Raw genomic sequence first — 11,173 nt, forward strand, 5'->3', positions numbered from 1 at the left:
ATTTCACAGCTGGAATAGATCTCTTTGGGGAGCACGTCTCCTCCCTGGTGTTTGGCAAAGTACAATTGAATTAGTGAAAGTGTAATAAAGTGTGGGGAAATGTCGAGATATAAGAATCGAAAATAAAATAAAGATAATTTAATCATTAAAGTTGGTGGTGGTTTTTAGGACATTCATTGCTATGGAGATGTTAGAGTAGATTCCAGCTTGCATTTTAATGGTGAACTTAAATAAATCTGAGTCCTGGAGAGAAACTGCTAGTGTATGGAATCTGAGCTAATGAGTGAAATAGCTCCGACTTGGAGTTAAAGCCAGGTAGTCATTTGCAGGGAAGAAGCCGAATAATCCAAGCCCTGTCTGGTTTTTGAATTTATTTTCAAGTTTTTTGATTTTTGGAGCTAAGCCCAAACTCTTTAACCAGGCATGTGGGGCCCGCCATATTCAGGAACCCACTTTCTTTCCAAATTCCTGTGGCCTGGACCAGCTCTGCCCTTGGCTTCACATGACCTGGCCCACCTCTCCTTCAGGGACCTTCTCAAAAGCCCCGTCTGTTGGTAACCCCTGCACTTTCCTTGAACTACTGCAGGGAGTGGTTCCACGCACTGCGTAGGAGTGTGGGATCTGGAGTCAGGTTGCCTTGGTTCAAATCCCAGTTCTGACTTTTCTGAGACTCAGTTTCTTTATCTGTAAAATGGGGATAATAATAAAACCTGCCCTTAGTGTAAGTACTTATGTAAGGTGTCCGTGCTTACCCTGTGCCTGGAAACTACTCAGTGTTCACTATAGATTTCACCGGGCACTCATCCCATTCTGCCTTATACACAGATAGCCACTGACGTACCTGGCTTCTCTCCCCAGTGGAGTTCAGGTGCCTTATCGAAGGAAAAGATGACTTATATAAGTTTACAAATAGTAGATGTTCAATAAGTGTGCTTAATGAATAAATAGGTATCCCCTAACGGTAGTGTATCTGTATTTGAGGAAAGTAGAAGGTTTCTCTCTGTATAATAATGTAGAAGTCTAATTATTCTATTTCTGTTGCACTTCTATAATAGGGAGGACATTTAGTGTCCCTGGGTGCCTGGCACTGAGCTAAGTGCTTTTCAAAGAATCCTATGAGATAAGCACTCTTATTAACATCCTATATGCTGGTTCATTCATTAGAGTAATGCTAGAAAAGACCCCAGAAGGATATTTTCAAATCACCTAAGAGTTTCATGTGGGTGTCTGTGCCCAGGGACAGCTTCCTCCATACAGTGATTCAGGACTCAGGCTTCTCCCCTTGCGTGGCTCCATCAGAAAGGTGAGAGTGGGCAGGGAAGAGGCAACCGCGTTTTGTAAAAGCTTGCACTGGAATTATCAAAGATCGGTGAGGGAAATCAATGACCACACCTTGAAACCTGGGCAGAAGGGTGCTGGGAAACATGGACTGGGGTTGGGCAGCTCCTTTAGTCCTGCATAGGCACTGCTCCCTACCAGGGATCAAGAGCCGACTCTGTGCATTTCTCTCCAGCGCCACGTCCAAGGATGTCGGGGGAAGCTAAACACCAGCCACGGTGAGAGTATTTATACCACAGCATTTAACAAAGGCTACACATCAAGGCTTTTGTTTTGTTTGTTTTCAGTGAGCTGGTTTACCAGCACCTTCCCAGTGCCAATGCAACTGAAAGAAAGGGAGAACATGAATTTTGAAAGACACCGGTCCTCTCTGTTAGGTGCAAAATTAACCCCATTTTAAGGATGATGAGGTGGAGGCTCAGCCATGCCAACTAACTACCTTTCTCCTGGACTGCAGAGCTAATGAGAGTTGAGTAGAGACGAGCTTCTGACTCTAGCTCTTACTGCCCTGCCATCTGGCCTCCCAAACCCAGAACATTTACTTGCAAGATTATTAGCAATTCTATTTTTAATGTACACACATGTTTACCCTCCCCCAAACTATTTTAGAACAACAGGGGGAAAGAGGATAATTTCTTTTTTCTGTAACGAGAGGTTTGATTAGAATGGAAGCCACTTTCTTTCCCCTTTTATCATTATTAAAAATAATTTTTTCTTTCTTTGTCTGAGAATTGCTATAGGAAACATTATTGAATAGGATCCCGCAGCTATGAGCATTGTTCCATAACTACGAAGGCCCAAACAGCATTTTTTTTCTCTCCCGGAAACTGTGGTGGCTGACTATTTTTTACTGAGTATTTTCCTAGTAAATCTCACTGCTAAATTGGCCACTTTATTCATGATGATTTCTTCAAATATATCATTCTTGTGGCACAATATGAATAATGAAGAGGAATATTTTCAAACACATAAAGGGCTCTGAATAAAACTAATGGGTGAGGCATTAAGCAAAGTCGATAGGGGCTTGAACAGTCCCCGGCATGCCTGATAAGGAGACTTGGGGTCGCATGCGCCAGGGACCAGAGACTTTCATCCCTGGAGATCCTTGACCTTGACCCAGCAGTCAGGGCTAGCCTGAGCGTCTGTGTCAAGTCGAGTTGGCTCTCTCAGACTTCATGCAGCCATCAGTGCACCTCTACTTAGCCTCTCTCTGAGAGGCAGGAGGATGCCCAGGTTAGAGACTTGGGCGAGGAAGCCAACCACCAGGATTCGAATCCAGACCAGCTGCTCCTGTCTGTGAAGCTTTAAGGAAACTGACTTAACCCCTCTGCAGCTCTGTCTCCTCATCTTGAAAATAGGGATAATTATAACCATGAGAGGGCACACCTGCAACTCATAGACTGTGAAATGCTTAAAACCCTGCGGGCAGGTATGCACGCTTTGTATCACTGCAGTGATTATTACTGTTGTTACTACCATCATCACTTTAATCTACCACGTATTGGGTGCTCCTGGGGAAGTACAGGGAGGCACTTTGGGCCCCTAAGTATTACCCTGCATGGGGCAAACTGTTGCGGCTGATGCTTCAAATTGCCAACATTTAAAAAGGCTGAACACGTAGGAAAAAAATCTACTGACTTCTCTTGGGGAAAAAATAAGTTTGTCACTGTTCTCACCTCTCTGAGGCCCTCTACATCTGACCTCCTTCACAGTGCCTGGTTGTGTAGATATGTGAATTTGTGGTTGTGTTAGTCCATTCTCACATTGGTATAAGGAAATATCGAAGACTGGGTAATTTATAAAGGAAAGAGGTTTAATTGACTCGCAGTTCTGCATTGCTGGGGAGACCTCAGGAAACTGACAATCACGGCGGAAGGTAAAGGAGAAGCAGGTAACTTCCTCACAGGGCAGCAGGACAGAGTGAGGGCAAGCAGGGGAAATACCAGACACGTAAAACCATCAGATCTCATGGGACTCACTCACTATCATGAGAACAGCATGGGGCAACCACCCTTATGATTCAATTACCTCCCACCGGGCCCCTCCCACAACATGTGGGGATCATGGGGATTTCAATTCAAGCTGAGATTTGGGTGGGCACAAACCCAAACCATATCAGTGGCTTTTCCTTGAATAATGAAAAATAAAATGGATTTGGCTTGGTTTGGGGATCAAAAATCACTGCTGAGACAGACTGGAGGATGAGAGGCTGAATCACGGAGAAGAGCCCTGGGAAGAGGAAGGCAGTGTTATTAATGGTGTTGTCTCTGGCTTTGTGGGGTTAGGCATAAGTTAATTGCCATTGGTGCAGTACTGTCATCACACCAAAGATTCTGGCTCAGTATCTGCTTCTAAGGACAAGGGTCCCATTGGATGTCCACCCCCAGCCCACCTCGCCTGGCACCAGGGGACAGTAGATGTTTCAGAGTGAGGGAATCTATTCAGTATCCCTTATGCCCATTCAGAAACTCAGCAAACATTTTTTTCATGCACCTACTATGTGTTGGGCAGAAGGTTAACTTCTATAACATTATTTTATTTAGTTAAAAATGTTCTTCATAGCCTTTAGCTGATGCTATTTTATATGATACATTTGTTATTTGAATAGGTTGTCTCTCTTCTCACTTCCTCAAGGCAGGGGCTCACTTTGTTCGCCGCTATATTCCCCAGTGCCAGTGTCTGGAATCAGGCTGATACCCAGTAGAACTTCTTGAACTAATGAATGAATAAATGTGTCCTCTCACACTCTTTCAGATGGGTGTTAATCTCTGTATTACCAGGTTAGGAACAGAAGTTCAAAGAGGATGAGCACAGCACAAGGGTTAGAAGCAAGGACTTCAGAGTCAGGTGGAACTGCAAGGTTTTATTTCATTTTACTTACTCTTTTTCTCTCCAAGCCTCATTCTCACACTGAAAAATAGGAATCATAGTAAACCTACCATACATAGTGGTTTTGTGAGGATTAAATTAAGTCAGAGAAATAACTTTGCTCTGTTCCTGGCATATTGGGAAATATTCAGTGATTTGCAGCCAAAATTATGACATAGAGGTAGGACTGGGTTGAGTGTAATCTCTGTTCTCTGGCTCCTTTCCCAAACACTAAGGGTCGATTCTACACAATGGTGATGAAGGAAGCAGGATGTGGCTTCAGGGACAGTCATCTTCCCTTTAAGGGTCGTGTGGGCTCATGCATGTTAACTGAACGTCTACTATGAGCCAAGCCTACAAGATCTGCAGTCACAGATACAAATGCAGCACAGCTCTTGCTTTCAACTTTGCTCTCAGGCTCATGGAAGAAACTGATAATTCAGAGAAGCGGACTGTATGAGTTTTCTGTTGCCGTTATAACAAATCATCACCTTCTTAGTGGCTTGAAACAACGTGAATTTATCTCACTGTTCTGCAAGTCAGAAACCCAGAATGAGACTGTGTTCCTCTCCGGAGGTTCTAGGAGAGAATCCACTTATTTGTCTTTTCCAGCTTCTAGAGGCTGCCCATATTCCTTGGCTCATGGCCCTTCATCACTATGACCTCTGTTAATTTTATCACCTCTTGTCCCTTCAGTCTGACACCCCTGCCTCCCTCTTATAAGGACCATTGTAATTACATGAAGCCATCCAGATAATGTGGAATCATGTTCCCATCTCAACATCCTTAACTTACTCACATCTACGAAGTTCCCTTTGCCATCTAAGGTAACATAGTCACAGGTTTGAGGGATTGGGACTTGGACATCTTTGGAGGGGCATTCTTCTGATATGGTTTGGCTGTGTCCCAACCCAAATGTCATCTTGAATTGTAGTTTCCATAATCCACATGTGTCATGGGAGGGACCTGGTGGGAGGTAACTGAATCATGGGAGCGGTCACCCCATGCTGCTGTTCTCATGACAGTGAGTGACTTCTCACAAGATGTGATGGTTTTATAAGGGGCTTTCCCTGCTTTTGCTCAGCACTTCTTCCTGCCATCTTGTGGAGAAAGACGTGTTTGCTTCCCCTTCCACGACCATTGTAAGTTTCCTGAGGCCTCCCCAGCCATACAGAACTGTGAGTCATTTAAACCTCTTTCCTTTATAAATTACCCAGTCTCAGGCAGTCCTTTACAGCAGTGTGAGAACGAAATAATACACTACCTCAATGACAGTAGGACTGCATTAATGCATTGATAAGGACTGCAGTGGAAGCTCGGAGGTGGGATGCCTTATGCAGTTTTGAGAATCAGGGTTTCATCATCTAGAAAGCAAGAGTTTGAATGCACCGATTCCCAAGGCCTCAACCTTGAACATTCTGAAACCTACAAAGAGCCAGTGTCTTTCCTATTGTAGTATTTTGGGTTTGCTGAATCTAAGGTCTACTTGTGAAGTCAACATCTTTGCAAGTTATAAACATTAAGAAAAAGGACCCACACATAACATCTGGCTCCCTTCATGAACACACTCTGCTATGTTCCCCCTGCCAGCTTCCCCAAAACAGCCTGGGGGCCATGGTCACAGGAACCACCAGCCCACCCTCCAACAACTCAGAAGAACCTTGACGTTGGTTGAGGGGCCCTTGAAAAGGGAATGAAGTGCTGCTGAAGAGCGTCCCCCACCCTGCCCATGCCACCTAGCGGATCTTCTTTCAAACCCTGCATTTCTGAAGGCACGTCTTCCTGTGCTTGGCTGGGTGACTCATCACAAGGAGAAACGTTAGTCACATCAGATGACACATGGCAGCAGCTAAAACGGGAAAAGCGCTCCCTGAGTCATCCCTGGAGCCGGGCGGCAAAGGCCCCTCCTGGGACCATGCGTGGACCCTCCAATGAGGGGGGGCCTGGGTCACCTTCACTGAGTGGACAGAACACTCAGTGAAGTTCCAAAGGACACTCAGTGAAGTTCCGAAGGACACTCCGCGTCTTTTTCCTCCAGCTCCTGAAGGAAGCACAGTGAAGACTCCAGCATGGAAAAGCGTGTCCCACACGGCCTCGGCGCCTCCGTGGATGATAGGCTTGGGGGCACCCCCTTTCCTCTGGCAGGTTCTGGTGGGGAGGCAGCACACCGTCCACAGGAGCAACGGCCTCTGCATCTGCCCACTGCAGATTCACTTCGTATTTTTAGTTCCCAGACCTTGACATCCAAGCTCCCGCTCTGTGGCTTCCGCGGCAGCCTGGCAAGCTTCCTGTGAAGTCGCCCGCTGCTGAGCTTCCGCACCCTTCCTCCCGCAGAGCCAGTCATCGAAGAGCGGGATCATCCCGGAAGGTTGGTGCGACAGGAGTGGGTGGTGAGGAAGGCGAAGGCAGCCTTCTCGGAACCTGGCTCCCTGAGACAGGACATGGAAGCAGGGGTGTCCTCTTCTGTGGAACGTCATTTAGCTTCTTCTCACCCATTCTGCAACACACACACACATACACACACACACACACAAACACGCCACATGTACACATGCACATATATGCACAAATACACACAGTACACACTGTGCATACACACATGCGGTACACACAGTACCCACATGTACACATACACACAAATACACACAAATACACACACAGCACACACACACACACACATGCAGTACACACAGTACCCACATGTACACATACACACATATGCACAAATATGCACACAGTACACACGCACATGCGGTACACACAAAGTACCACCTGTATGCATATGCACATATACACACACAGCACACACACACAGTACACACACAGTACCCACATGTACACATGCACACATCCACACAAATACACACACAGTACACATACATACACAAATGCAGTACACACAGTACCCCCATGTACACACACACACATATGCACAAATGTACCTACAGTACACACACTGTGCATACACACATGCTGTACCCACATGTACACATGCATACATATGCACAAATACACACACAGTACACACACAGACACACATACAGTACACACACATAGTACCCACATGTATGCATATGCATATATACACACACCATACACACACATACACATGCAGTATACACATGGTACCCACGTGTACACATGCACACATACGCATGAATACACACAGACAGTATGCTCATACGTACATGCAGTATACCCACAGTACCCACATATACAAATACACACATATGCACAAATATACACACTGTATGTACACACATGCAGTACACACACAACACACATGTACACATACACACATATGAACAAATACACATAGTACACACACTGTATGTACACACACAGTGTACACACATGCAATACACACACAGTACCCACATGTACACATACATATGCACAAATACATGCAAATCCATAAATACAACACATGCACACATGCAGTACACACACATACACTCAGTACACACGTACACACATTACTCACACATACACATGCACAAATACACACATAGAGTACACACACATAGTACACATAAATACACACAGACACACATATCCACACATGCAGTACACACATATACATATATAGTACACAGATATATGTATAGCACACACATGCACACACGTACACATATACACACATACATCTCTACCAGAGATTTTGCATCTGATAGAATAGATTGCTTCTCTTTCACACCTTAAAGCATCTAGGATAACTTTCTTTCTTGTTTTCTAAAATTTTTTAAATGTTTAAAATCCTTAATAGCATAATGAAGATGAAGTCTCTGGAAAAAGAGCAAAAAATCTCAAGAAAAAAACAAAAGCAGGCTGACATGATGACAGAGAGGCAAAAATAGAAAGCTTAAATAAGAAAACAATGGAAGGAAACACAGAGGGAGCAAGATAATAAAATCTACATAGGTTTTAGGATGAAAAACAGCAAAATTGACATTAAAGAAATTTTCATGTGGAAATTTCTTTAGGATCTCAGGATGTGGAAGAGAAGCCTGAGAATCCTCCTAGACTGAAGATGCAAAGAAAAAGGTAAAAATGATGATAGAGTACATGATAAATATGGAGAACAGAGAAAAAAGAGCAAATATTGTACACTTTAAAGAAGAAATCAGGACAGTAGAAATATAAGTTATAATAAAGATGTTGGAGAAAATTTCTAAAGCTGAATAAAGAACTAAGAGTTCAGGTCTAAAGGGGACACAGTGGCCTTGTTTTAAAGATGTGACATTGATAATTAAGGCCAAGAGAGGGAAAAGAACTTGGTCAGGTTTGCAAGATAGGTTGGGTGGTACCTCTCTTATTTTCTTATCTGCCCTGTGCTCGTGGGTGTGCAAAGAAAGAGATGGAAATAGCAGACAGGAAAATAATTCAAGGGAGAAATCATCTCAAACATGGCAGTGGGCTCCATGATTAAGACTCTGGTATCAGGCAGGCCTGGCCTGCTTTCCAGCTCCATCACCAACTAGCCGGGTCGTCTTGAGCAGGTCATCTCACTCCTCTGGGACCCGCTTCTCTCTCACACATAAAATAGAGTAAAAGTAGTTGGACCCTCATCGTAAGGTTCTCATGAGAGTCTAGTGAGCTAAGGCATGCAAAGCTTTTAATAGAGTGGCAGGTACAGAGTAAGCACTTCAAAGAGGTTAGCTACTGTTTCTGATATTTAGAGAGAGAGAGAGAGAGAGAGAGAGAGATATGCAGGCAAAGGCTGGATGTGAATGGTCTTAGCCATCTCAGGTTAAAGAATAAGACAAAGGCAAGCAAGATATCAGAGCTTTAGGAAAGTCAAATCCAGGATTCTGTTCTGCAGAGTAAAGTACATGGGGCAAGGGCATTAATGAAGCACTTCTAGTGGTGGGCATGAATTCTGCATCTCAGCATCCTGGGCCTTCAACCAGGGCCACCATCTCTTTATCCTGCTGTGGCATCAGCAAGGTGGCAGGCCCCTGGAGCACAGGTAGGCCTACGGGCTTTCCTATGTGTCCTACCAGAAGTTCCAGATGGTGCAGATGTGCACCAGGCAAGGGGAACGCTGCTGTGGCTAGGCTTTAATGACCCAGTTGAGACTAAGCTGCTTTCCCATGGGAGGAAGGCCTGCTCAAGATTCTACACACCCTAAGCTAGACTTCTAGTTTAAGGAGGACTGAAGTCTTCAATCATATCACTTTATACAGTGACAAGTCACTTTGGAGAGTCACAAATGTTTTGAGCTGGAAAGAATATTTGAAATTGGGTAGTTAACTGCTCCCATCCCATGTCCCAGAGGCGGGAAAGTGGGTGCAGGCCGTGGAAATGACTTTGTTAAGCATACACGTCTCCTAATGGCAGGAGGCTAGAACCCAGGGAATCCTATCATGTCATTGATCGAGAATTTGGGTTACGAAGGATTTGTGGTTCCATGGGTTCATTCAGTCTTTCCGACACTCTGATGCAGATAGAACAGCAATGACTATTCCTGTGTAATTATGAGCAAAGTAAAGCTGTGGGGTTTGTTCTCATAGCTAGTAAGTTGCAATGCTGGGTCTAGAATCCAGATCTCAGGACACCCAGACCAACATAGTTTCTACTTAGAATAACCACCCCTCTGGAATTTCAGAAAGAAAATTCTGTGTGCATTTCATTATGATTATATGGCATAACCCTCCTATAAGTTAATGAATCTTTAAAGGGTACAATCAAGAATGAATGAGTTGATTGATAAATGAGCAAATGGTTGCATAAATGAATGAATTGGTTAAATTCTGGGAGAGATAAAATAGATATTCTCATTAAAATTTCAATTGACCTATTAAATGCAGGATCCCCTGGGTCCTCTCTTTCCTGCTGACCTACAAAGCAATGAGGAAATGTTATTGTAGAAATGCCAAATTCTATCCACATTCTCCACTTATTCTTCTCATTTATTCTAGTCTCTTTAAGAGAGAATTTCAAGTATAAGCTACCCAGGAGCCTCCCCTCACCCCTCTCATAATTATTATATTATTATATGAGAGATTTGTGGAATTATAGCATCTCTTTTTTGGAAGGAACAGAAGAGAGCTTTCCTTCTGAAGAGAGAAAAGGAAAATGGTTGGTACAGTCCAAAAAGCCTAAGACTTGGGAGTCTCTAGTTATGTGAAAGGATTTAAGAAAATTATATATATTTTTAATGATTCCTCACTCAAAGAAGATACTTGGTTGATTTTAATTGGAGGACTTATGTTCTTCCAAGTCATTAGAGCCAGAGCCCTTAGCTTCACAACTTTGGTATCTTGCAAAAGCGTTTTGAAGTTTATCTTGTGCACTCCAATTCTTAATCTTTTGAATGTCACCTCCTTCGTGAAGCCTTCTCTGATAGCTTCCTTTCCTTTTTCCAGATCAAAGAATCACTCTCTACTCTGCACCCTTCTTGAACCCTCTACATTCTTTAATAATTGCAGTGTTTTCCAGAGGTATCCATAAAGGTCCCTCAGTGGCAAACAACAGAACCTAACTCTGGATGACTTTTGCAGAAAAAAGTTAATTTGGACGTTTGAAAGTCAGAAGGAAGGCTGAACAATTAGAATTTGAGAGGATGAGAACTGGACCAACCACCACTGTCGGTATGCATAAGTTTTGTTCATTTTCTTTCCTGTGTCATTCCACTCCGGATTGTCTGAGCTTGTGTACGCCACCTGCCCTTTTCTTGGCCAGAAGATGGCAGAGTTCCTTAACTGACCCGACCCTCCCATCCAAATCTATCTGCCGTTTCTAGAAGATGGGGATGGGTAAAGTGAGAGAGGTTCACAGTCCCACCCCCATGGTGCTAATTGTTGACATATGTGTTTGTCCTCTAACCCCGCAAGACTGAACATCTTGAAAGCAGGAACTGTGTTTTCTTCGGATGTTCAATTCATGTGAGTCAACATCTCAATGGTGTCAAGGTAATACAAAGAGTATGGCCAAAGAAGGTAGACAGGGCTACTGCCTTCCAGAT

General features: G+C 43.8%; 1 long non-coding RNA gene across 1 annotated transcript; it reads left to right on the plus strand.

Annotated features, from left to right (window-relative positions):
• The first annotated feature begins 6,056 nt into the window (after positions 1–6,056).
• Positions 6,057–10,955, plus strand: LOC129526660 (uncharacterized). Its single transcript, XR_008671373.2, has 3 exons — positions 6,057–6,574; positions 8,190–8,250; positions 10,575–10,955. It is a non-coding gene; the product is annotated as an uncharacterized lncRNA (long non-coding RNA).
• The last annotated feature ends 218 nt before the right edge of the window (positions 10,956–11,173 follow it).

This window comes from Gorilla gorilla, chromosome 15, assembly GCF_029281585.2.
Source record: "Gorilla gorilla gorilla isolate KB3781 chromosome 15, NHGRI_mGorGor1-v2.1_pri, whole genome shotgun sequence".
Taxonomy (NCBI): Eukaryota; Metazoa; Chordata; class Mammalia; order Primates; family Hominidae; genus Gorilla; species Gorilla gorilla.